At 52.9% G+C, this 27961-nt stretch overlaps 1 pseudogene; it reads left to right on the top strand.

Moving 5' to 3' along the window:
* Positions 1–731: 731 nt before the first annotated feature.
* Positions 732–27961, top strand: part of LOC123171030 (protein decapping 5-like) — a 126132-nt pseudogene continuing 98902 nt past the window's right edge.

Raw genomic sequence — 27961 nt, 5'->3', positions numbered from 1 at the left:
AAAATTTGTTTATACATGAGAGTATGAGAGTACCTGGGCCTCCTTTTATTCATAGGATAGGAATGGAATAATTAAATTATAGAAAATAAAACGATATGTATCTTGATTCCTATAGGGAAAACGATGTCATTTCGTTCATAGTATAAGAAAAGTTTCCATTATACCTTGGCTTTTTTCCCCTTCCTGTGAAATGCGAAAGATAGGAATCCAAAAACCTAAAGGCCCAGGGGTCCTTTAGGAATTATATAAGATAAAATTCCTATAGAAAAAATTATTTTAGAGCCATTTGATTTATAGAAATTGATTCTTATTTTCATGTAGGATTGGTTTCGCTCCTTCATGTTTTAAGAAAATTTTAGCTGAGATCCAATATATTAATGAAAAAATCCTATCGTATGAGAAACTAAGATACGTGCCGCTTCAGTTCCTACAGCTTTTTTATTGCCATGATATTTCCTACCCTATGAATAAAAGAAGACCTTAAATAAAAAAATTCTTGCAAGAATCGTATCATATATAATTCCTACAAAATTCCTAAAATTCAAAGTTCTCATGATTGGGAGCATTCGACATTCTGCCTGCTACAGGACTCCACTAGTTTGCGGGCCGTGGTGTCATAGTCGGCGAGTCCACGCTCCTCACGCCACATGAACCTGCCATTACGCTGCCACTACCTATCCATTGGATCTACCATACATGGACCGTCCGTGCTAAACACCTGTCACTGCCAGATGGGCCCAAGAATCGTAATCATCAGTAGGCCCTACCTGTAACAGCCAACAGGTAGCATAATATGTCATGAAAGAGACGAGGGGAGAGTAAGGCTCTAAAAAAGAAGAGGGGGGAATAACCAGAAAAAATAACATGGAAAAATATAGCAAACACGGAGTGGGGGATCAAAACCCTAGGTGAGGCCGGCGGCGATGGCAGCAGCGCCGGAGACATACATCGGAAGCGTGACAAGCCTCACGTCGAAGAGCGGGATCCGGTATGGGGACGTCATGTACACCATCAACACCGAGGAGTCCAACATCGGGCTCAGGAACGGTGGGTTTCCCGCATCCCCTCCGTCGTTAGCCTCATTCGCTTCCTGGTCGGTCGTTGATTTGTGGAGGGAAGTACGGAGTGCCCCGCGATGTGGCTAAATTGTAGATTTTACTTTCTTTTCTTTTTCTTTGTTCAACTTCGTGTTGCCGATGGTGCAGAATTCGAGCCCTCCCTTTTGCAGGATTTATGTCGGAGTTGGGATTTAAGTTTTATCCTTGTAGCTTTTCAATTCCCACACAAAAGCGCTCTCTGAATCATATTTTAGTGAATTATTAGGTGATGTTGGGCGATGCTAATTCAAATTCACGAAGTTGGTGATTAGTTGAAGATTTGTTACTTATCTCTTTGTTTCCTCGTGCTTAGTAAAAGTTCGTCATCTTTGGCGTAGCCTAACACAATTACTTTAGTTCAACAGCGCGTCTGACCTAAATGTGAGGTGGGGGATTTTTCACAGCGATCCAATAGTCAAGCACATTACCACTGGAAGGTCTTCTATTTTCTGTCCATTTACAGTAATCAAATTGCAAGTAGCAACACATTAACATTAATGTCTTCGAGCCAAATCGTGCGAGAGTTTATATTGGGGATGATGTTGTACAGCTGAAAGGGGCTTGGAAACTTTGCCATGTTTGGAGTGTGGATTAATGCATGTTCATGGGCCCCAGTATGTCTGTTACTTTGCCCAACAGCAAATTGGCGCGCATCTGTTTAAGTACTAATTATGGACAGGAAAGCAAAGGCTTTAATTTTTGGCAACATATTCCACTCCCTAGATTTTTCCTTTTTGGGACTGGTTGGCAAACAGTAAAGGCCACACATCTGTTTACTAGCGCTGAAGAAGCAAAAGTTTCTTTTCCAGACATAGGTTCGACCTTCCTGATATTTCTCCCATACTAGGTGTTGGTACAACAAACATTTGCCTTTGTTGCCCGGAAAACGTTTGTTTTAAGTCCGATGAAAAGAACGAAACGCAAGCCGCTCCCGCTGATCGACACGTGTCCTCTCGCCCTCCACCGCTTTGCTCAGCCGGTCTTATCTCTTCACCCCGTCTCTCCTCCACACGTTTTCATCCCCGCTCCCTTTTTTCTCTTTCCCATCTCTGCTCGCGAGAAGAGGAGAGCCCCCATGGCGGACTTCGGCCACGGTGCTGCGAAAAAGGGAGCGACGGCGCCACGACGCTGCTGCATCCCACCACAAATGAAGAGACGGTGAAGTCCGCGCGCCACCGCCGCGGTGTTGCATCCTCGAGGGTGCGACGCAGCGCGCACGGGGGAGGCGGTCGCTCGTCGGTACCGCCGGCGATGCGCCACGCTCGTCAATGACCATCAGTGCTCCGATGCAGAGCAACACATCCATGGCCACAACACTGCGATACAACCTGCTGATGCTGCAAGTCGCCGGCGGCGGAGCTGCATTGGAGAGCTCTTGGGGCCATTGGAGCTCCACCGCGGCTACAGTGAAGCGTCGCCGGAGGGTCGGGGTTGCAATATAGCGTCGCCGGAGCTGCAGTGAAGCATGCCGGAGGGTCGTCGGGGTTGCAATGGAGCGTCGCCAGGACCTGCAGTGAAGCAGGCCGGAGGGTCATCGGGGTTGCAATGGAGCGTCGCCGGAGCTGCAGTGAAGCACGCCGGAAGGTTGTCGGGGTTGCAATGGAGCGTTGCCGGAGCTGCAGTGAAGCACGCCGGAGGTTGCAATGGAGCGTCGGCGGCGCCACCGGTGCTGCCATGGAAGCTGCGCTTGGTACAGGGAAGGAAGACGAGGTTTGTGCTGCGATCCAACTGCTGCGCTGCCTACAGGGAAGGAAGACGAGGCTGTGCTACGATCCAACGACAACCCCCGTCAGATCGGACGGTTGGCTAGGCGGACTTATTCGTAGCAGTCGCCTTGTTGCCCAGACTACACATGCATGTTGGCATCGCATAACTACACCAACATCCAAAGCATGACCAAGCCAGAGAAGCATCTCTTTGTGAGATCAAAGGGCGGATCAAGAAGACCGAGACAAACCAAGACAACAAGATATTACTTTGGGAAGGCCTCCCTTGCCGGGCAGGAGAGCCTGGCCGGGTCGAGGCCGCCCCAAGGCCAAGTCCAAGAGTTCCCCAGTGTCGGAGTAATGGGCCACGGGTAGGCTAACCCGAGACCCAGAGCCTTTCAAGACATCGGGGCAGGATGCGCCCCTCAAGGCACCAAGACGAAGTGCCGCTTTCTAGTGGCCGGCTGAAGGAATAGCTAGCTGCCCGTAAACGGCGAGTTCCAGAAGCCGGCATCAAGACAAGCCGACTCCTAGTGGGCGGCTTCCAAAGAAGCCGCCCCTAGCAGTCGGCCCGAGGCGTCAACGACGCCTGCGCCCCCATCAAGGAAGACAAGACAGGGAGTGGCTACAGTACAGCCCGTCCCTCCCAAATCCCGGGATGGGCGTGGCCACAGTGCACCGTACCGGCGGAGATCTCCGCCCAGCGCGGCACTGTTGCCACCCCACCCCTGACGTCACCACAAGCAGGCGGAGCCCTGCTCCCACGACGGCCTGTCGGTACGGCCCAACGTCGACGGGCCCCGCAGATCAGCGAGAGCTCGGAAGACGGCTAGAGCCCAACCAGTCGGACCCGAGGGAGGTCGGCCTCTAGCAGTCGGCCCGCCCCTTCCTCGGGCCCCATGCGCCATTAACCAGACGAGACGCAGAGTGGCTACAGTAATCGCCCGCCAGGTGGCGCAGCTGTAGCCATGCTCCCCTGACCGTGCCTGCGTCATCAGCATCACGACAACAGTGATCAGCAGCCGACAAGACCCGTGAGCGGCGGGGGCGGCCTGTCGGCCCCGTACCAGACCAGTCGGCGGGGGCCACCAGGCGGCGGGCCCCAGCAGACGGCGGAGAAGCCGGCAGCCAGAGAGACTGACAGCCGGGTCCTACACCCGGCTGGATTACCATTGTACCCCTGGGGGTAGGCCTATATAAACCCCCCAGGGCACCCATGCAAAGGGTTCCCAACCTGTTAGAACTAGACCAACCCATAGAAAAAGGAGAGAGCTAGCCTTGCCTTCTCCTACCTCTAGCAAACATCTCGAGGAGCACGATTGTACCACTTGTGCCTTAGTGATCATGCGGAGACCCCGCAGAGTAGGACTAGGGATGTTATCTCCTAGGAGAGCCCCGAACCTGGGTAAAGTGCGCCGGCGTTCGTGTCTATGCCTTATCCCGCTTCCAGGCACCAGCGACGTTCTACTCGCTCCCACCATGATAAGCCATCCATTGGCATATGTCGCACCCAACCCCCGACATTTGGCGCCCACCGTGGGGAGGTGCACCGTCATCCGGAGACTTGTTCTGGACGGGAACCCTTTTCCTCCCTGGCGAGCGCAGCCAGCCCGGCACACCAGATGGAGTTTGCGCCGACGCGCTGCACGGCGCGGAGGTCGCCTGCGCGGCGAGCTGCCTCGCCGACCTTATTGGTGAGGTTCGCCTCTCCGACGAGCCGGCGTCCGATGCGGGCAATGATGGCCCTGAGAGCCGCCTCGTCAGCCTCCTCGATCAGCTCCACGTCGCCAACGAGCCTGCTGTAGACTTGGAGTCTGTTGGCTCCACCGACCCGATGCTTGTCGATTCCGACACTGTGTCGCTTGACGCGTTCCCCACCAACGTGGTGGTCTATGACGAGCCGCTTCCTCGCGCGGAGAGCGGTGAAAGCGCCGTCACGGAGGTGCTAGTCATCAGCCACAACGAGCACTCCGGCGGAGGTGCTCATGACCCGCTCGATGCGGCACTTCAAGACCTGACGGCGCCCATCCCAGAAGAAGCCGACGTCGAGATGCTGGAAGCACGCCGCATCCAGCTCGTCGAGGGCGCCAAGAAGCTGGCCAGCATGAGACGCCTATCGGAGGACTACCAGCGCGAGATGGACCGCGCTGTGGGCGGCACGCCGACTCCCGGTGGGCCCAGCCGCCTTGGCGTGGTCCGGCAGCGCGGCGTGGCCATCGCCAACCTGTTCGGGGCAGATCGCCCCGTCTATGCCATGCCTGCGGAAAATATCCGAGCTGCCCAGGCGACAGCAGAAGAGCCGGACAAGTTCGAGGGCGAAGAGCGTCGCCAGATGGCGGAGCGCGTTCAGCGACTCTTCGACGCGGCTCCTGAGCAGCACGAGGCCGGTTGCCGTACTGAGGCGCCTCACCGGCAAAATGACGATCTGCCTCCCCGCCGAGATCAAGGCGCGACATCTCGGACGCCGACTGGTGGTGTCCGTGGAAGAAGAGATAAGGAGCCGGTTGCCAGCCGCAGCCGGACTTGCATCACCATTGAGCGCGACCAAGACGGCCGCCCGAGAGTAGTGGAACGACGGGATGACTGTCCGCCTCCTCCCCCTCGCAGGGAAAGGCGCGTCTCCCCGCCACCTGTTGAACACCCGACACTCGGCGACCGCCTTGGCCGTCGAGAGGGAGTCGGAGAGAACGATGCCCGCCACCGGATCGACCGTCTCCACCGATCCCTGGCGCTAGAAGAAGAAGATGAGCTGGGTCCGCCTTGTTTTGGCCCCCGCATTCGAGACGAGCCCTTCCCCGAAGGGTTCACGCTCCCAAGAGATACGCCCAAGTACACCGGCTCCGTGAAGACGGAGGACTGGCTGGTCGACTACTCCACAGCCGTCAGCATCGCGAACGGCAACAAGCGCGTTACTGTGAAGTACGTTCCGATCATGCTCCAGGGCATGGCCCGGACATGGCTGAACAGCCTGAAGCCCTGCAGCATCAACAGCTGGGTCGACTTCACCGGAGCCTTCATCCGCAACTTCACCAGCATGTACAAGCGGCCGCCCAAACCTCGCCAGCTCTCCTTGTGCGTACAAGGCCCCAGCGAGTCGACTCACGACTACCTCACGCGCTGGGCCAAGCTCCGCAACTCTTGCGAAGGCGTGCACGAGGTGCAGGCCATCGAGTACTTCACCGCTGGGTACCGAGAGGGCACCCTCCTCAAGCACCGACTTGTTTGCGACGAGCCGGCGACCCTCGACGAGCTACTGATCATAGCAGATAAATATGCCACGGCTGACTCCGCCATGAAGGCAGAAATCCAAGTTGATGCGTCTGGCAAAGTGGCCCCTCATGCTCCTCGAACCCCGGCTGGCGACACCTGTCGGCGCCAGCAACCAAGCGACAACAAGCGCAAGGCATGCAGCTGGCTTCCACAATCCAGCAGGTGGCGACAGTCGAAGACCAGCAGCCAGAAGGGCTGCCTCCATCCAAGCGCCAGAAGGGCAGCAAGCCCAATTGGCTGCCTGCTTTCTCGTATGAGCAGACTCTTGACGCACCCTGCAAGTTCCACAGTGGTGCGAAGCCGTCCAACCACACCACTCGGAAATGCCATTGGCTCACCAGGATCGACAAGGGAGATGGCCTTCTGCCTCCTCCGCCTGCTGGGCAGCCGCCTCCTCCTCCCCCCAGCAGCCGGCGGTTTGACCAGTCGAAGCCATACAAGACGAGTATCCTAAAGAGCACGGAGCTTATGTCGTGTTCACCAGCGTGGCCAACGACAAGCACAACAGACGGCAACGACGGCAAGAAGTGAATGCGGTGGCATCAGAGACCCCCCGAGTTCATGCACTGGTCTGAGAAGCCCATCAGCTGGAGCAGAGCCGACCACCCGGAAGTAATGCCCAATCCCGGCTCCTACGCTCTGGTTCTGGATGCCACTTTTGCCACAGATAGGTGAGCTGCTCGTTTTTCTCGAGTTCTGATAGATGGCGGCAACAACATCAACATCCTGTATAAGGATACCATGGAGAAGTTAGGAATCAAACAAAGGCAGCTTCAGTCCAGCCGGACCGTATTTCATGGCATAGTTCCTGGCCTTTCCTGCTCACCAATTGGCAAGATCTAGATAGACATCCTCTTCGGATACAAGGATCATTTCCGCTGAGAGCCAGCCTGGTTTGAGGTGGTGGACCTTGAAAGCCCATACCATGCACTACTTGGCCGGCCTGCTCTGGCCAAGTTCATGGCGGTCCCCCACTATGCTTACCTCAAGATGAAGATGCCGAGTTCCAAGGGAATTCTGACCATAGCAGGGGATTACAAGAAGTCGTCCGCTTGCGTAGCAGATAGCAGCCGGCTGGCCTAGTCCCTTGTGATCGCGGCTGAAAAGCGGCTCCTTGACCGAGTTGTGGCGATGGCAGGCAAGCAGCCGGTGATGTCACCCAACCCCAAGGAGTCGGAAGCCGAGGGCTCGTTCAAGCCGGCCAAAGAGACAAAGAAGATACCCTTGGACCCAGAGCACCCGGAGAGGTACGCTGTCATAGGTGCAAACCTCGACAACAAATAGGAAGGCGAGCTCGTTGATTTCCTCCGTGAGAATCGGGACATCTTTGCATGGTCACCTAAGGACATGCCGGGTGTTCCGACGGATTTCGCCAAGCACAAGTTACATGTCCGGTCTGATGCCAAGCCAGTCAGGCAGCCCTTGCGCCGCCTATCAGAAGAGAAGAGAAGAGTCGTTGGAGAAGAGATAGCCCGGCTGCTGGCAGCCGGCTTCATCATGGAAGTGTTCTTTCCAGAGTGGCTGGCCAACCCAGTCCTTGTGCTGAAGAAAAACAAGTAGTGGCGCATGTGTATTGATTACACCAGCCTCAACAAAGCCTGCCCCAAAGACCCGTTTGCTTTGCCGAGAATTGACCAAGTGATAGACTCCACAGCCGGGTGCGAGCTGTTGAGTTTCTTGGATGCATACTCAGGGTATCACCAGATCAAGCTGAACCCGGCCGACAGACTGAAGACCGCCTTCATCACACCATTTGGAGCCTTCTGCTACTTGACCATGACGTTCGGCTTGAGGAATGCCGGCGCTACGTTTCAACGTTGCATGCAGAAGTGCCTCCTCAAACAACTTAGCAGAAACGCCCATGTTTATGTGGACGATGTTGTGGTGAAGACGGAGAAGCGTGGAACGCTGCTAGAAGACCTCAAGGAGACCTTTGAGAACTTGCGCCGATTTCAAATCAAGCTCAACCCGGAGAAATGCGTCTTCGGAGTACCAGCCGGCCAGCTTCTTGGATTCCTGGTCTCAGAGCGCGGCATAGAGTGCAACCCTGTGAAGATCAAGGCCATCGAGAGGATGGATGTGCCCACCCGACTGCTGGATGTGCAGAAGTTCACCGGCTATTTGGCGTCCATCAGCCGTTTCATCAGTCGGCTGGGAGAGAAGGCTCTTCCCCTGTACCAGCTCATGAAGAAGACCACTTTTTTCGAGTGGAACGACAAGGCGGATGAAGCTTTTCTCCAGCTCAAAAAGATGTTGACTACTCCACCTGTCCTGGCGGCTCCGACTCCTAAGGAGCCCATGCTCCTGTACATCGCCGCCACCAGCCGAGTGGTCAGCACAGTCATAGTGGTAGAGCGCAAGGAGGAAGGCAAGGCACTACCAGTCCAGAAACCGGTGTATTACCTGAGTGAAGTGCTGTCAGCTTCCAAGCAAAACTACCCCCACTACCAGAAGATGTGCTAGGGCGTGCACTTTGCCACCAAGAAATTGAAGCCGTATTTTCAAGAGCACCCAATCACTGTGGTCTGCACAGCTCCACTAGCCGAGATCATTGGAAGCCGGTATGCTTCAGGCCGAGTGGCCAAATGGGCCATCGATTTGGCCCCCTACACCATCTACTACCAGCCTCGCACCGCCATCAAGTCACAAGCGCTGGCCGACTTCCTCATCGACTGGGCCGAGACCCAGTACCTGCCGCCAGCGCCCGACCCCACCCATTGGCGGATGCATTTTGATGGTTTCAAGATGCGCACCGATTTGGGAGCCGGCATCGTCCTCACCTCTCCCAAAGGCGACAAGCTTAGATATGTGATGCAAATCCATTTTGCCGCCTCCAACAACGTTGCTGAATATGAGGCACTCATTCACGGGCTCCGGCTTGCCAAAGAGCTCGACATTCACCGGATCCTGTGCTATGGTGACTCTGACTTGGTGGTCCAGCAGTCGTCAGGCGACTGGGACGCCAAAGATGCAAACATGGCGAGCTAACGCTTCCTCGTACAACAACTCAGTGGATATTTTTAAGGGTGCGAGTTTCTCCATGTGCCAAGAAATGACAATGAGCAAGCAGATGCCTTGGCACGAATCGGCTCCACCCGTCAAGCAATACCGATCGGCGTCGCCCTACAACGCCTCCTCAAGCCGTCTGTCAAGCCATCGCCAGAGTCGGATTCTATCTTCGTGTCGGCTCCTCCTGAAGCAGTCGGATCTGACTTGAGAGCTCCAGCAGCCGGCACGGTAATTCCGGCAGGTGGCCCGGGGGCCGCGTCAGTCGCACCCGGCCCCGGGACTTCAGAACCCGGCCCGGGGACTGCAGCGGTCAGCCCGGGGACTTCAGAGCCCGGCCCGGGGACTGCACCAATCGGCCCAGGGACTTCATCAACTCAGCAAGCGGCAGCGGCAGCTGACTCCAACCCGCCACCTCCCGGCCCAACCGCCCTTGTGCAAGTAGCAGTCCTAGCAGATGAAGAAATCGCAGCACCTTCATGGGCCCAGCCCATCCTCAACTTCCTGGTGCACAAAGAGCTGCCGACTAATGAGATCTCGGCCCGGCAAGTGCAACGCCGGGCAGCAGCATACACCATAGTCAACAGAGAGCTTGTGAGGCGCAGTGTCACTGGTGTCTACCAGCGCTGCTTGGAGCCGGAGCAAGGCCAAGCAATCCTCAAAGACATCCATCAAGGCGAATGTGGCCACCATGCGGCTTCAAGAGCACTTGTCACCAAAGCTTTCCGCCATGGTTTTTTCTGGCCGACTGCTCTAGAAGACGCCAAAGACTTGGTCCAGAAATGCAAAGGGTGCCAGAAGTTCCGTTCCAAGCCACATCAGCCGGCTTCTGCACTCAAGACTATCCCCATTGCCTGGCCCTTTGCTGTCTGGGGCCTGGACATGGTAGGACCATTCAAGACTGCACGAGGTGGCATGACTCATCTGCTTGTCGCAGTAGACAAGTTCACCAAGTGGATAAAAGCAAAACCAATCAAGAAGCTGAACGGTCCGACTGCTGTGACTTTCGTTTCCGACATCACCATCCGGTATGGCATACCACACAGCATCATCACCGACAATGGCACAAACTTTGCCAAAGGCGCCTTGGCCCGTTTCTGCGCGACGCAGGGCATCCGACTGGACCTAGCGTCCGTTGCCCATCCGCAGTCAAACGGCCAAGTAGAGCGAGCAAACGGCCTCATCTTGTCCGGCATCAAGCCCCGACTGGTCGAGCCTCTGGAGTGTTCGGCCGGCTGCTGGCTCGACGAGCTGCCAGCCGTCCTCTGGTGCCTGCGCACAACTCCGAACAAGTCAACCGGCTTCACGCCTTTCTTCCTCGTCTACGGTGCCGAAGCCGTCATCCCAACGGGCATAGAATTTGACTCCCCTCGAGTCACCATGTACACCGAAGAGGAGGCAGAAGTAGCACGTCAAGACGGCGTCGATCTGCTGGAGGAGGGCCGGCTGTTGGCACTCAGCCGGTCCAGCATCTACCAGCAGAGCCTGCGCCGATACAACAATCGGAAGGTCAAGCCGAGATCTTTCCAAGAGGGAGACCTTGTGCTCCGGCTAATACGGCGAACAGTCGGCCAGCACAAGCTCTCAGCGCCTTGGGAAGGCCCCTTCATCATCAGCAAAGTGTTGGGCAACGACTCCTACTACCTGATCGATGCCCAGAAGCCTCGAGCGCGCAAAAGGGACGACTTTGGCAAGGAGACAGAGCGGCCATGGAATGCAAATCTCCTCCGAAGATTTTACAGTTAACGCAGTATGTACCACGCTACCTTTTGTATTAAAGTACGAAGACTCCGGGTCCCCCGAGAAGAGCTCGGGGACTGCCCTCTTTTATCTATATGATAAGAATTATGCCTATGAACGTGTCATTTTCTTTATGCCGCTTGGTACCGGGTCCGACTAGTCGGCCCGGGGACTTGCCGCCTTGTACTATGAAATGCTTCCTGCAGCCGGACAAGTAATGTGTTGGCACTTAAGCCGTCTCCTGCCAGAAGCCGCAGCTCACAGAGCGACTGTCTGGTAGGCAGGAGCAAGGTAGAAAGGGTGCCCACATGAAAAATGGCTAAGGACACAAAGCATGTGCATAGTTTAAGCCGGCTTCCCGCCTTCTACGACCGGCTGTTGAGAAGCCGGCCGGCCGGCTTCTACTTAACTTGCTAAGATGTTCTAAAAACGGCGAAGTACTTGCCTCCCCGGAAGTAGCTAAGTGCTTGACCTAGCCGCAGTCCGCAGAGCGGCTGTTCGGCTGGCAAGACGGCAACCAAGGGAAGGCGACAAAGGAAAAAGCCAAAGAGTAGCAAGCAAGAAAAGATAGAACTCGGAAAAATATTTACATAGGAAAGGCCCTTGGCCGATATCAATAGAAGTTTGAGATACACCCCGCGGGTGGAATTGTGCAAAATTAACAAGTTCGTTGAGACTGATAGACAGGTGAAGCAAAGATAAACCAGCGGCCTAGGGAGCGGCAGATGGGTTCGGTGGATCGGAGGAGTCGGTGGTGCCGGTTGGTGGAGCGGCCGGCTGGACAGTCTCCGCTTGGTCGCCTCCAGTGGTAGCCGGCTCGGTTGGGCATGGCTCGTTGCTGGAGGCGCGGTCGAGCTGAGGCTGGCCGTCCGCTCCGACCTCTGGCGCCTCCTCTTCGCCTTCCTCCTCCGCCTCGCCTTCTTCCTCGCCGCTGGAGTCGATCACCTCCGCCGAGTCCTCGCCGTCTTCCGGGTCCAGCCCAAACCATTCTGGTGGCGCCTCGGCGCCATTCTCAACCCGCTCCGGGACGAAGATGCTGGTGTCAGTGTACTCGGCGATTGACGTTGCACGCTTGACGATGTCATCTTCCACGACCGCCAACTCCTCCTGAGCCTCCAGCCGGAACATGGCTAGCTGGGCTAGACTTAGCCCAGGGTACCACGCCTTGACAAATTCCAGGACCCGGCGCGCTCCAGCCCGGGCCGAGGAGCCCTTCTAGGCTTCAAGATGGCCGACCGCCACCACCAGCCAGTCGGCAGTCCGACTAGGAGTCTGCAGTGCCGGCATGTCCGGCCAGAGGGCAGCGATTGTCTGGGCACCGGCACGCTGAAGACGGCGCAGCATCCGGTGAGCCGGCCGAAGACGGGCCTCGATGCTCAGGATCTGCTCGCTAAGGGTTCGGGGGGCGTCGGCGGCGATCTGTGCGGTGTCCGCCCTCCGTCCTTCACGATCGGCTTCAATGGCCTGATTGGCGGCGTCCGAGTGACCAGGGAAGAAGTCTGCCAAGACAGAAAGCAAAGAGCCAAAGTTAGAGACAAGAAGCCGGCAGCTCGAAGAAGGAAAAAGAGGGAAGCTCACCATCGACTATGTCCTCGATCTCGTGAAAGCCGGAAGCCAGCATCGCCTCCTTGTCAGTCCAGGCGGAGCGTTCGGTCGTGAACTCAGCAAGGAGGCCGGTCTCCTTGTCCTCCGCCTCCTTCTGGGCCTTCTTGAGAAGCACCGCCTGTTCCTCCAGTTGCGCGACAAGCCGGTCGCGCTCTTTAGCCACACTACAAAAAAAGACACATCCATGACATTTTGGGCCGAACGAATTTTTTTTCTGTCATACATATGACACTTCTGTGATGATAATTGTGACAAAACCCGGTATCATCATAGATGTGGTGGGCTCCTACTTCTATGAAAAAAAATCATGACAGAAAATGGGCTTCTCGTCCTGGGCGGGGCGGAGACGCAGCTGCATGACATTCTTTGGGCCGTCCATGACGGAAAAAACTGTGGTAGAAGCGAGGGCGAGGAAAATTTCGGGGAGTTCCTGGTTATGGTGGGAGGTCGGGGGCCGAGCGATGCGCGTTTCTCTCGTGCACGTACGCGCGTTTGTGCGAGGCGTTGGCTCTAACTGAACCCGAGCGAGGCGTTGGGCTCTAACTGAACCCGAGTGATTGCACTGCAGGCTATGCGTTACTGAACCCGAGCGATTGATCGATGGCTGTTAACTGAACCCGATCGAGCGATTCCTTCGCTACTGCTGCTAACTGAAGCCGATTGATGCTGCCTCTGGATGAACAGTGAGCGTTGCTGGGGGGGTTTGGATGAACAGTTCCCGGTGGGGGTGGATGAACAGGACCCCGTGGTGTTGCCTCTGGATGAACAGGACCCCGATCGATCGAGCCGGTTGGGGCTGGATGAACAGGACCCCGTGGAGGGCAGGATGGATAGGACCACCCCGTGGAGGGCAGAATGAATAGTAGACGGTGGAGGGCTGGATGAACAGTAGCCCGTGGAGGGGTGGTTGAACAGGAGCCCGTGGAGAGGGCTGGTTGAACAGTAGCCGGTGGAGTAGCGCGTGGTGGAGGCTGGATGAACAGGAGCCCGTGGATGAACAGTCGCAGGTGGAGCCTGGAGGAGGTCGACGGTGGATGAACAGTAGCCTGTGGAGGCTGGAGGGGGTCGACGGTGGAGATGAACAGTGTCCCATGGAGTCCCGTTTTGCGGTATGCCACACCCCTCCCGGTGAACAGGACCCCCGTTTCGACCGTAGCGCTCCAACACAAGTCCGTTTCCTCCGTTTTGCGGTACGCCACACCCCTCCCGATCAACAGGACCCCCGTTTCGACCGTAGGAGGTCCGTTTCCTCCGTGTTGCGGTACGCCAGACCCCTCCCGATGAACAGGATCCCGTTTCAAACGTGGCCGGTCGAACATAGGGCCGTTTCCTCCGTTCCGCGGTACGCCAGGCCTCGTTTCCATCGGCTGTTCCGTCCAAGCCCTCCCGATGAACACGACGACGCATTCCGTTCCGACCCAGCTGGTTGGCTCCCACGCGTTCCGTTGCCTCCCGATGAACACGACGCATTCCGTTGCCTCCCGATGAACACGACGCATTCCGTTGCCTCCCCATGAACACGACGCATTCCGTTGCCTCCCCATGAACACGACGACGACGCTGCTCTCCGTTCCGACCCAGCCATGTACACGAGCCCTGGCCGTACGTATGCGCGAGTAGGCGTTCGAGACCCCGCCCGTATGTACACATACGTGGCCGTATTTTCTTTCTTGCACCCTGGCCGCTGTACGTACGTGTACATGCTACGTGCGCGCCTCTACTACGACACATACGCGCCTCTACTACGACACGTGCGCGCCTCTACATCCACCAATATATATGTACGCACACGTTCGTGACCAGAATGACAACGCCACGTACCCTTCGACCAGGTGGGTCCCGACTGTCAGGCACTTCCTTGCCTGTGAAGATGTAGCTGGTGGGTCCCAGCAGTCAGGGGGTGAATCATTTTTTTTGCCCGGACGCACTTCCTTGCGTGCGAAGATGTAGCTGGTGGGTCCCAGCAGTCAGGGGCAAACGTTTTTTTTGCGAAATACGGTGGCCCGTCCGGTGGGTCCCAGCTGTCAGGTGGAATAACAATTATTTTGCACGTAATAAGGAGGCACTTCCGTGCTGCGGCCGTGGACCCAGCTGTCAGCCTCTCCACGTACAGTCCACGTCCGATGGAAGCCGTTCCTTGACCACGTTGACCACGCCGCGCCGAGAGCACGAGGGTAGTGGACGACGACGAGGCCTAGGAAGGGGACGACGCGGAGCCGAGGAAGACGCGGTAGTGGACGCCCACGCGTAGAGGAGTACGAGGGTTCACTGGTTCGCTGCGGTGTGAGGCTGCCGTCGCCGCAGAATAACAGGGGGTGTGGGTGAGTAGAGGGATGGCCTGGCCAGTGGTGGGAGTAGTAGGGGGCGGTGAGGCCTCCGCCGCATCGCAGCCGGCCACGGGAGGCTGGAGTACGAGGCACGACCGGCGCTGGTTTGGGCGGCTGGAGCAAGAAGACCAGAGGTTGAAGAAGCACTACGGCCGTTGGATGGACATTGTACGGTCACTGGAGCTAGAATCGTGCATATTGACTAAGTTGACAAAGCCCTCCGTCCCCGTCAACTTAGTAGGCCCACAAGTCAGCCCGCCACTATACTAGGTCCCAGCTAATAGGGGGAGTATTCATTTTTTTGTGCGTAATAAGGAGGCACTTCCTTGCGTGCGAAGATATAGCTGGTGGGTCCAAGGTGTCAGCGGCGGTAACGTTTTTTTCGCGAAATACAGAGGCCCTTTCGGTGGGTCCCTGATGTCAGGTGGAGGAATCATTATTTTGCGCGTAATAAGGAGGCATTTCCTTGCGTGCGGCCGTGGACCCAGCTGTCGGCCTCTCCACGTACAGTCCACTTCAGATGCATGTCGGTCGTTGACCATGTTGACCAGGCCGCGCCGAGAGCACCAGGGCGGTGGACGACGACGAGGCCTAGGAAGGGAACGACACGGAGGCAGGGAAGACTCGGCAGTTGTTTCCCACGCGGAGGGGAGTACGACTGTACGAGGGTTTACTGGTTCGTCTGTCGTCGCCGGAGAATAACAGCAGGTGTGGGTGAGTAGAGGGATGGCTAGGCCAGCGATGGGAGTACGGTGGGGCGGTGAGGCCTGCGCGACAGCACAGCCGGCCGCGGGGAGGAGGGAGCATGCAGTCCCACCGGCGCTTGTTTGAGCAGCTGGAGCAGGAAGAGCAGAGATTGAAGAAGCACGATGGCCGTTCGATGGACATCCAACAATCACTGCTTGTGCGTCAACCTTTTTTTAGGAAAGCCTCAAATCTGTGGAAAACAGCATACAACCCATCTGCCATTATTTCTAATAATTTACAGCCCATTTGCTAATTCTTAAGGTTTTTTTTGGAGCCCATATTCTTTTTGTTAGCATTACAGCCCATATTGTGGCCACGGTTAAAAAATTATACGAAATTTTGCATATTTCGGTGCGGTCCGAACTGTTTTTAATCCCGAAATTTCGACTCACATTCAAACTGATTTTAAAAATAATGTATATCAATATAAAATCCAACAAATTCTCCACGCATAAAAATTAATGTAATTTAAAATCTCAAAATGAAAAAAAGATATTTGAAACTAATTGCCGGTTTGATGTGTTTTAAAAATGTACAGCCTATTTCTCATTACTGATAGGCCATTTTCTCGGCCAGCCGAATGAAGCTCTCCTCGTCTTGAAGGATTTGCAGCCCAACGGGCCTGACAAAGCGACTTACTTGGCAAATCACAAAAAATCTGGGATGTGGCCGTGGACCCAGCTGTCAGCCTCTCCACGTACAGTACTCTCCGATGGAAGTCGGTCGTTGACCACATTGACCACGCCGCGCCGAGGGCACCAAGGCGGTGGACGATGGTGAGGCCTAGGAAGGGGACGACACGGAGCTGGGGAAGACGCGGCAGTGGATGCCCACGCAGAGAGGAGTACGAGGGTTCACTGGTCCAGCTGCGGCGTGAGGCTGCCGTCGCCGCAGAATAACAGGGGGTGTGGGTGAGTAGAGGGATACCCTGGGCCAGCGGTGGGAGTAGTAGGGGGCGGTGAGGCCTCCGCGGCATCACAGCCAGCCACGAGAGGCAGGAGCACGCGGCACGACCGGCGCTGCTTTGGGCGTCTGGAGCAAGAAGACCAGAGGTTGAAGAAGCACTATGGCCATTGGATGGACATCGTACGGTCACTGGAGCTAGAATCGTTCATATTGACTAAGTTGACAAAGCCCTCCGTCCTCATCAACTTAGTAGGCCCACAAGTCAGCCACCCACTATGGTGGGTCCCAGCTAGCAGTGGGTATTCATTTTTTGGTGCGTAATAAGGAGGCACTTCCTTGCGTGCGAAGATATAGCTGGTGGGTCCGACCTGTCAGCGGGGGGAACTTTTTTTCATGAAATACAGAAGCCCTTCCCACGTACTGTGCGTAATAAGGAGGAAGTTTCCTTGCGTGCGACCATGGACCTCGTGGGTCCCAGCCGTCAGGCTCTCCACGTACAGTCCTCTTCCGATGACTCTCGTATGTTGACCACGCCGCGCCGAGCGCACTGAGGCGGTGGACGACGGCGAGGCCCCAGGCTGGAATGACCCGGAGATGGGGAAGACGCGGCAGTGGAGTCGCAGACGGAGAGGAGTGGAAAACTTGACTGGTTCGGGTGCGGGGTGGGCCTACAGTCGGCAGAGAATGACAGGAGGTGCGGAGTGCAGGGATGGCCTGGCCATCAGCGGGGTAGCGTTTCGCTGAGGAGCGCAAAACTACGCCGCTGGATGCCGAAGGCTAGAGCAGGCAGTTCCGGCAGCGTTGGGGGAAGAAGACGAGAGATTGGAGAAGAATGCCAGCCGTTGGATGTAAATCCAACGCCTTCTTAGGCTTCGACCTACTGGCCCACATGTCAGCCAGTCCATTTGTTTTTAGTCCATTTGGTGGGCTGGGTGAAACAATGATGTAGCATCTATGCAGCCCGTTTAAATCCCATTTGCATTTTTCTTGAAATCCGCGGACTTGTTGGGCTGGGTGAAAATATCATGTTGGGCTAGACGGAGAAATGTTATAAAAACATAAACACATGATTGCACGTCAGTAAAATCTTTGCAAGCTTATGTACGCAATCACTAGGAGTTAACTTGCCAAGTTATATATAAACAATTATTATTATGATTTTGTAAGAACTTTCAACTTACGAAATAAAATATCATTTTAATTTGATGAGTTAATAGTACGTGGAGTATTATTATTTTTTAGGCTAGACGTGGGACAGCTGAGTTGGTTCTAGGGGAAAGTACTGGGAGAAAACTCAGTTTACATCGAAAAAGAAAGTGGGAGAAAATTCAGAGACCTGCTGGGTCCACCTGAGGAGGGGAATATGTTGGGAGGAAGGAGATTCAAAGCACGACAGCCAAGTGAACTAGTTTTTTTATGGACAAGTGAACTAGTTTACATACATAAGCAAATAGCCACTAAAAAAAGCAATCAGGTTAATGGGTTCTTAAAAGAAATATTTCGAACAAAACAGATAATTACGACACATAGGCTAATGCATGAAACACTCAGATGATAAAGGTGCTTATAAACAGATAAAGTACAACATCTAGACCTTCCTGGCACGCTTGATCATGACGCTGCGGCTGTTCGTGTACTCGTCGGTTACGGGAAGCAGACACGCCCTCATGTCCAAGATCTACCTGTACATGTCGTAGCATGCGTATGCGTCCTTGGCCGCGTAGGTTATGTAGGCTAGATTCAGAGGTACCTCCCACGTGTTCAGGTCGTCTTCTTTCATGTTGGCGTATCAGGGGTCGATGATGGTCTCAGCGAGGTCAACCATGGAGTCCTTCTCCTGCCCGTTGCTGATGATCTTGTATTGCTTCTGGATGTCGACAAGCTTGTTGCACCAGATGGCCAAATCGTCGCGTTCTTCCTTCTCTCCACCGTAGCGAAGGTGCAGTCGGCGCTGCCGATGAAACGGGCGAATGCTCTAGAACCTGGTGCAGCCATAGGACTGAGGCGAGGCAGAGCTTCACCGAGTCCGTATCGTTGGTGTACATCACATTCAACTTGGTGCAGCCATAGGACTGAACGGCGAACTCAAAGGGGAACTCCTTGCTGAAGTCCATATCCAGCAGGCTCACCCCTCGGATCGCCATTGGAGTCTCTTCGAGTGAACGAGTGTGTAGGCGGCGGTAGCAGTTTGTTTTTCAGCTCTTGGGGAACTGGATTCAACAGTAAGCTGAGTGTGTACAGGCAACAACAGTTACTACCCCTCCCTCGTTCGTTGCACGCCCGGCAGAAGATGCACCCTCGGCCACACATCGGTTCACGAGCGGGTCTGTATTGGTACTGTAATAACAGGAGTTAGTGGTCACTTTACTTAAATTTAATTAGCTTTAATAGAAATTTATACTTAAAACAAGCAATGCATTCGCTCGTTCTATCAGTGCCACAGGATCAACATGCACAACAATTAGAATTTTATTCTCAGGACGCTCATGATCAGCACATTTGTCGCACTTTCACAAAGATAATACTACCAAGTTTGAACTGTTTGTTATGGTTGTTGTCCTCTGCATCATCATGCCATGTTTCCCAGCTTGCAAGATTCAGAACCAACGAATAAGATCCAAATAATAAGTACAACAAAGATGCCTACACATCTCATTGATTCCCAGCTTGCAAGATTCAGAACCAACAAATAAGATCCAAATAATAAGTACAACAAAGATGCCTACACATCTCATTGATTCCCAGCTTGCAAGATTCAGAACCAACAAATAAGATTCAAATAATAAGTACAACAAAGATGCCTACACATCTCACTGATTCCCAGCTTGCAAGATTCAGAACCAACCCATTAGAGCCTTTTGATAAAGTGAATATCGGGATTAAATCCATCTTGGCTAGCCATGTCATACAACCGAACAACTTGGCGAATGCTCTTGACCGTCACAACGTCTGTAGTTGAGTATTCCTGTTTGCACAACGCAGATAATAAAGAGCATGATTACTATAATAGTGGCACTAGTGGAAGTCAACCTGCAGCTCCACCCGATGATTCAATTCATGCCACTTTTTCTGCAGTTCGCCTGAAATGAAGCAAAGATTGCATCATTCAGCTACGGCTCATCTTGCAAAGGCTAATAAAATGTTGCACAAGATTACCAGCAGAATTTGACGGAGATTTTGGAAACTCCAATCACCATTTTGTGCAGTTCCACCAAAACTGAGAGATGTTGCCCATGTAACATTTTAGTTGAACTGCACAAGACACTCATTCCAAAAAAGTGTTTTGTGCAGTTCACCAAAAGGTCACAATAGCAACAAGGTGAAATGGATATCCCTATCCGCACAAAAAGATAGAAAGTAAACAGTTGCTGGTCAATAAGAATATACGAAACATATACAAAATGAAAAGAAGCATCTTAATTATGTTCATGGCAATCACGCAAGGACAATAGAAATTTTAAAATGTCAGCAATGCTTCATGTTACCAGAAGCATTACGATCAACAATGAGATTCCTCAAATATGGGATTACTTTAATGGTGGCATTGCTTGTTTACCAGACACAGTAAATCAACAACAGCTAAAGAGTTGGTTTAAGGGCATGGGACCGTGGGGACACCAGGACACTCAGCAGCGTAAAGGAGCAACTTACTTATCATACTGGGGAAAACAGCAGGAGTGCCATTTGTAACATAGCTTAATTGCATCTTATCACTGGAGGCATTAGATTAACAATAACACTGGTTAGACATGTCCCTAAGGTAACAGTGTGATCGCTTCATTTTACATGCGGCCTTACATTAACAACAACAAAAGGTTGGTATAAGGACATGCGACAGTGGACGCATCAGCACAATGTACCTACAAGGAGGCATAAAGTGGTGATGCCGAGTTTGTCCATGCTATGTGAGGGCAGCAAACCTAATCCTGGAGACCTTGTACTATGTGAGGGCAGAAAATCTAATCCTGGAGCCCTTTTACTATGTGAGGGCGCAAATCTAATCCTGGAGACCTTTTGCTATGTGAGGGCAGCAAATCTAAGCCTGGAGACCTTTTACTATGTGAGGGCAGAAAATCTAATCCTGAGACCTTTTACTATGTGAGGGCAGCAAATCTAATCCTGAGACCTTTTACTATGTGAGGGCAGCAAATCTAATCCTGGAGACCTTTTACTTTGTGATGGCAGCAAATCTAATCCTGGACATACTCTGTTGACTTGTCCACCAGCCGCCACTTTCTATCCTTTTTTCAACCAATAATAGATCTGTTCCTTATCTAGTTTGTACTGCGTTTTCCCATTATTTCCCTTTTCAACCAAGAGACCGGTTGGGTATCCGGTCTCTACTACTTTCACCATATTATTTCCTCTTTGAATCAAGTCCTAGATTCATGCTACAACTTTCCCCCCTTTCTTCGTTATTTGAACAAAGCCCTAGATTCGAATGCATGAAGTAGCTTTACCTCTAATAATACTAAAAATTTAGGTGGCTTTGGAAGAGCTGATGGGAGTAGAAAAAGATGCACATGCAGACACGTGGGGAGCTGGGGTAGTAGAGCAAGGCCGCTTTCGAAGAAATTATACCTGAGGGTCGCCGGGATGTCGGCGGCGGCAGGTCGGATCTGCGGACAATACGGCAGGGAGGAAGAAGGGTCGGAGGACCTCCCGAGCCGGCGCCGTGTCGGAGAGAACGGCACGGGCAGAGGATCAGGCCCCTCCGACAGCTGTGGGTTTCCTCCCTCGGCGGCGATGACCGCGTGAATGATGCACCTTTTAGTCCTCTACACACACCGGCCGAAGGGATCCCGCCGGATCTGTGACCAGCGGTGAGCAGATAGAAAATGTCGCTACCGCTGTCTTGTTTATATCTGGAGAGGATGAGAGAATGAAGAGAGCAACCCTAGTAAAGCAAGCGCTCAGGCCCCTGCTTCCATATATAGTGGAGTGATTATCTTTTTTCTCTCCACAACAAGCGTTTCAATTTGTGTACATGGCATTAAAGAAAAGAAACTCTCTATTTAAGGTGACTAATGTACGACTCCTACTTACTAGTAGTAGTACTACAGTATTGTTCACTTGTGCTCCCCGCCCCTCCATTCATTGAACAACCCCACGGGTAAATAAACATACAGTAAGTACTGTATTTATATAGAACGAACAAGCTCGAACTATTTTCGCGTAGTTAAAAGTTGAGGGCGGGGCTTTTCCCGGGCAGTACGCGCGGCAGTTTTCGGGTAGGCGGTTTGACAGAGAGGCGAGGAGGGTGAGCGAGTGGGGCTGTGCGATTTGACGACGCGTTACTGCTGGAAAGACTTGTGATATGACCACTCACTATAGTCATGAATTACTGGCGCTCCGACCGGGGTGATGCCCCCCTTCCGTTCCGCGCTCTAATCTGGTGCATGACACGTCGAACCGGATGCTGGCTCTCCCACATGTCGGATTAGCAAGAAGGAGCAAAGAATGATGCGGTATATACTAGTACTATACTAGAGTACTACTCAGGTCGGAGGAGTGCGAACCACGGTAGACCAGTGAACCTGCAGTGCGAACCACGGTAGCCCAGTGAACCAGCAGTAGAAAACAATGTGGTGATATGGCCATAAAAAACAATGTGCTACGGTCCACACTGTAGCATGTACAGTAACACTCCTCTTTGTTTGGATCCCTGAGTTAGAGCTAGGTTGGGTTGAAATAGCCTCAAATTATCGAAACAAGAGGGGTTAGTTTGAGCTAGTTTTCTCTAACCCAGCTAAAAAAATAGCCCGGTGGAGAGGTTCTAATTGGGTTAGTTATCCTCGGGCCCACTAAAAGAGAACTAAAACAATCTCCCCTGCCCGCACCAGATCGCTCCCCCCTCTCGCACGACTCCTCTCTGTTCCCCATAGGGCCGCTCGCCCTCTCTCTCCTCCGGCCGCCCTCTCCTTCCGGCCGCCCTCTCCCTCCGGCCTTCGAAGGTCGCCCCGCTCCCCCTTCACCAGTCGTTTTTCTCCCTCTGTCGTGCGCGGTGGCGGCGCATCTACCAGGGAGGTCGCGAGAGGGGTGAGTTTGTTCGTTCCTTCTCTGTCTCACGGCCATATCATTGATCTTGCTTGCTCTAGCACTAATTCTGATTTGGAAAAGTAGATACTGATCAAACTTGGTATAGATGTGTGGTGCACGCATGGAATTGTTTGATGCTGCTTGAGGAGGTAATAAATCTTTCTAGAGGCCCAAAGATTCAGGTCACCTTTCTAGCTATTTCAATTTCAGGCTTGCATTATTTCTAGAGGCCCAAAGATTCAGTTCACCTTTCTAGGTATTTCAATTTCAGGCTTGCATTATTTCTAGAGGCCCAAAGATTCAGTTCGCCTTTCTAGGTATTTCAGTTTCAAGCTTGCATTATTTCTAGAGGCCCAAAGATTCAGTTCACCTTTCTAGGTATTTCACTTTCAGGCTTGCATTATTTCTAGAGGCCCAAAGATTCAGTTCACCTTTCTAGGTATTTCAGTTTCAGGCTTGCATTATTTCTAGAGGCCCAAAGATTCAGTTCACCTTTCTAGGTATTTTAGTTACAGGCTTGCATTATTTCTAGAGGCCCAAAGATTAAGTTCCCAGTCGGCGGCAAACGGCCCTACTACCCGTGCCGGTGTCGACCTCAACTCGCAAGGGCCGGCGTCGGAGGGGTTCCCGGGGCTTGGGCTCTACAGAGCCTTCCTCCAGAGCGACGATGGCGAGCTCCTCCCTCGGTGCGTGAGGGGCTCCGGGCTCCCTCCATATCGTGAATGACTTCCGTGATGAGTTAGCTCATTCTTTGTTTCATAAGTGTTTTTTTATTTTTTGAAGCTTGATTGACGACTTGTATCTTTAAGTGGGATATCTCATTTGTATGGACAAAGTAAAAATTATCATGTTTTACATGCTTGATTTTTATAGATGGTTCGTTTATCTCAATTGTGAGCGGGAGGAGGCCACAGAAGAGCCGGCCACACCAAGAGGGTGCTTGGATACAAGGGACTTATTTTAGTCTGACTAAAAATAGTCTCTTTAAGAGGCTAAAGTTCCAAGCACCCCTGAATAAAGAGGGGCTAAAACTAGTCTTGAGACTAAAATTTTTTAGTCAGGGGTACCCCTACTAAAATGTGGACTAGTCCTCTCTCTGCTCATTTAACTCCTCTCCTTTAACATAGGCGAGTTCTGTATTAGAGGGTTTGGAGGATAATAAATGCTCATTAACTTGATTTTAGTCTCTTTAGTATTTGGATCCAAGCATGGGTGAGGCTAGCAAGTTTTAGTCCCACTACTTTTAGTCATGGAACTAAAACGTATCCAAGCACCCTCCAAATCCGGCAGGAAATAGGGTCCAAAGTAGTCAAATGATTGAGATAGAGCATTTATTGTCAATCTAAACCTGCCATCCATACACCTCTTTGGTTTAGAGTTAGTTCAGGGTTAGAATCTAACTCTAACCTCTAACTGAGTTAGAGTTCTCCTCGTCTCGGTTCATCGCCATCATACTTTCCCCATTCCTGTGTTTTCAGTATCCTGCGAATCAAAGAGGCCCTTTTTTTGCGGGAAAAATCAAAGAGGCCCTTAGACTGGTTTCGGTCCGGTCATTTTTTATAAACGTGTTATGTCCAAAATTTACTGAACGTGCTCCGGTTTCCACGAAAATAATCCGGTTTCATGTAGTAATTCATTCATTTATTTATTCTTCTGCGGGGGGTTTGCATGTAATTCATGAGGTCTGAAATGTAAAGTACCCCGACATATGCTCCGAGTCGTGCATGCACTACGACCCGGATGCTCTATGTCCCACATGTCAGTGAATGGGAGCACGTGGAAATAGCCTAGGAGTACATATAGGAGGATAAATGCGTGAAATAATATGTACTGTGAAGCGTAGCCGCGGTTCGAAAAGGAGACCTGAAGTGATGACAGCTATAGGTCGCACGCACCCAACTAGTGGTACTAGACATACGACTAATTTTTCCCTCAAAAAAAAGAGGCACGAGTGCTTAGTACTCCTATTCTATAAACACGAGTCCCATCTGACAACAGCGTCCGTGCTACAGCTAGCTCTCCTCCCTCATTTCTCTCTTGTAATTCTAAACTCGGCCGACGCCCGGTGGGCGGGGTGGGTTTGCTCAACTGCGGCCCCACCTCACAATGAAAACATTACGACTGGAATAAATATGCCATATACTCCATCCGTTCATAAATATAAGCCTTTTTAGATACTATTTCAAATGGAATACAGCATACAGATGTATGTAGACATAGTTTAGAGTGTAGATTCACTCATTTTGCTCCGTATGTAGTAGTCACTTGCTGGAATCTTTAGAAAGACTTATATTTGGGAACGGAGGGAGTACTATACTAATAAAACATTAAGGCCACGAGGCGATGCAGTGCTGGTTACAGGAGGCAAGAAGAGATGCATCCATCGACGACGTCCACCTCCTCGACTCAGGGCGCCGGCCCACCGAACGGCGCCTAAGTAGCAGCGGCCTTCGTGGCCAGGTCGACGTGCTTCTGAACAATGGCGTCCAAAGATTCCAGCCGCTGGAAGAAGGCCAACGTCTTTCTGTCCTCGCTTGCCTTGTAGTGGCCTATGTACACGATTTCCTCATAGACGTGGATGTGCAGGTCGACGATTTCTTGCATAGCGAGGCGCTGCGCGGCGAGCGCGGCCTCGAGGTGCACATTCTTTGTCGCGACCTCCGGCACCTGCAGGGCCACCAGGGCTTGAAAGAGTTTGTCACCATGGAGGCCGATGAGGGTGGCAGGAAATGAGGAGCCTGGGCGCGCGGGCTGGAGCAGTACGACAAGGTCGTCCGCGCGCTTCTTGACGGCGGTGAACTTGCGGATGGAGTTGACCATCATGTCGTCCATGCGAGAGGCGAAGCTGGCGTCGGCAAGGGCTATGATGCCTGCGATCGCCAGCACCATCTGGAGACGCTGCACGGTGCGGGGCCGCAGGCCGGCGCCCTTGGATGGTTTGGCACAGCCGACTGCCGCTCGCGTCCATCGCCTCCATAGGTGCTTGTGGCTTCTGGTCACTTGGTCTTGGATTGGAGTGAGCAGTGTTGCGCAGAGACTTGGGAGTAGATGGATTGGAGTGGTGGGGCAACTTTATTATATGAGAGTCCAAACTGTGTTGCATTCACATCGTGCTGGCTATATTCTGCTTCTCCAATTAATTCCCTCTGCATGTAATTGAGGATGCATCATTGACCGTTCAACGTCTCGGGAACCGCTACCCTCTCCCTCCTTGGCATTCAAGCACCTATGGACCCGTCGACGACGAGGTGCCTATGGTGACTTCGTAAATTTCAAGATGATAGTGCCATGCGTGCGTGCGTTAATAGGGGTGAGTGTATGCACGTGTATATGAGCGCTTGCGTCTGTACTGTGTAAAAAAACATAAATGCGTGTCAAAAAGAGACTAGTCAGTATACTCAATATTGTGCACCTCGGAGAGGAAAACGATAGAACTAGTACGTATTTATTTACGGTGCAGATTCACTCATTTTTCTCCATATGTACTTCGTCTCGGTGTAGTCTAGTCACTTGTTGAAATCTCTAGAAGGGCAAATACTCCTTTCTGGTTTACAGGGCTATACTAGCAAGTAGTTGTACGTACTAGTACAATAGTGGGCTCACATAGCAATTTTGCCTCATGCAAGAGCGTGGCTATATGCGTGCTCCAATGTTCGCAACTGCCATGTTCGGTTTGCGCTTGGCTCTTCGCCTCTTCGAGAAGACGAACAATGATGTTACTACTACTACTTCTACAGTGTCGAATCCACTGCTGCATGTCCGTCCACCGCGAGCGGGACGGATAGCTTGTTGTAGAAGTACTACTAAGCAAAAGCCTGTCCTCGTTTGCGAGCAACCGCGCGCATGGGTGAGGGAGAAGGCGTGTAGTAAAATCAAGCTTCTCCTTGTTGTACGAGTTGACGCGACACATCATAGCACTGGCCCCACATGCTTGCCTCTAAACTTTGCTAAAAGACCCGCAGTGTACAATATATTTGCTGCAACCTCTAACATTTACCCACCACAAATTAAAATATATGTGGCCGTATGAATCGTTCTGATGCAGAGGCCGGGGAGTCCCCCCTTTTCGAAAAAAACAAATTAAAATATATATTCCTGTCTTGACCAGATGAGCGTGCAAACTACAATCACCAGGGTGTCAGGTAGGGCCAGAAGACTATTTTTTTAAACTTCGAGACGGCCACATAGCATGGAGCCGACCCCAACGATTTTAAGCTTACAGGCACGGTACACGCTATCCTAGACTACTCTACACATGAAACTGCCACACGAGCGTCCGGGCTGCATTTGGCTCTTCGCCTCTTCGGGAAGTCGAACAATGATGGAGTACTACTGCACTGGAGGAGTACTACAGTACGCTTCTGGCCATCTGACACCGATTGAACTGTTGCATGTCCACCGCGTGCGGGAGGGAGAGTGTGTAGCGAAAGCTTCTCCTAGTCTTGCCAGCCACCACGCTCATGGGCGAGGGAGGGACGCTCCTGCATTTGCGTGTATGACAGGTGGGCCCGATAGGTGTGTGGCCAACCTGTCATACAGCCAAAGGCAGGTGCAGTTAAGTCCTCGAGGGAGAGGATAATCAAACTTCTCGTTGATGTACGAGTTGACGCGACACATCAAAGCACTGCACTCGATATATTTCAATAATTTGCGTTTACCGATGCATTAATTACAACACATGCATGCATGCCGTGACTCTCCTTTTGATACTTGCATGTGTTGATTTAATGCACCTTGAAGTAGTATAAAATATGTGACGGTAAAGCTTTGTAATACCCCGGCCCAAGTCGAGAGATGGTTGTGCACGAGGAGGGCGAGATCATGCAGACCGAACAGGACCCGACGATGGAGCTCTCTAAGGTCTCGATGGACCACACCGTGCTCCACTGCCCCTTGTGCCTCCGCCCCTTGACGCATCCAGTGTATGAGGTTCGAATACACCTCGTCCGTTCGACTGATTGAGCCAGGTGCAGGTTTCTTGATTGATGTGTTGTTCGATTGATTTCTGCAGTGCAAGGGAGGGCACCTGGCCTGCGCGGGCTTCCGCGTTGAGTGCCCCGGGAACCAGCGGCAGTGCCAGAAGTGCGAGCGCGGCGGTGGCTTCGACGTGCGGAACATGGCGGTGGACCCCATCCTTTCGTCGGTGAGGGTGGAGTGCCCGCACGATGGCTGTGGGCTCTACGTCACTTACCACAAGCTCGCCGATCACCAGAGTGTGTGTCCACTCGCGCCCTGCAAATGCCCCGTGCCCGTCTGCGGCCACAGAGGCCCGCCGCTAGCGCTCTACCACCACATCAGCACCGCACATCCCATGCCCGTGCACAGGATCCAGTACGGCAAGGTGCTCCAGCTGCAAGTGCCACTGTCGGAGCCACGGCTCTTGCTGTTCGCGGAGGAGGACCGCCACACGTTTTTCTTGGTCGGCGGCGTGCTCGACATCGGCGCGCCTATCACCGTGTCGGTCGTCTGCATTAGAGCAGGGGTGTCCCCACTGCCGCACTACGTGGCCAAGCTGTGG

This window comes from Triticum aestivum, chromosome 7D (assembly GCF_018294505.1).
Source record: "Triticum aestivum cultivar Chinese Spring chromosome 7D, IWGSC CS RefSeq v2.1, whole genome shotgun sequence".
Lineage (NCBI taxonomy): Eukaryota > Viridiplantae > Streptophyta > Magnoliopsida > Poales > Poaceae > Triticum > Triticum aestivum.
Note: the sequence above shows the minus strand (reverse complement) of the source record. Positions and strands in the feature narration are given on the sequence as shown.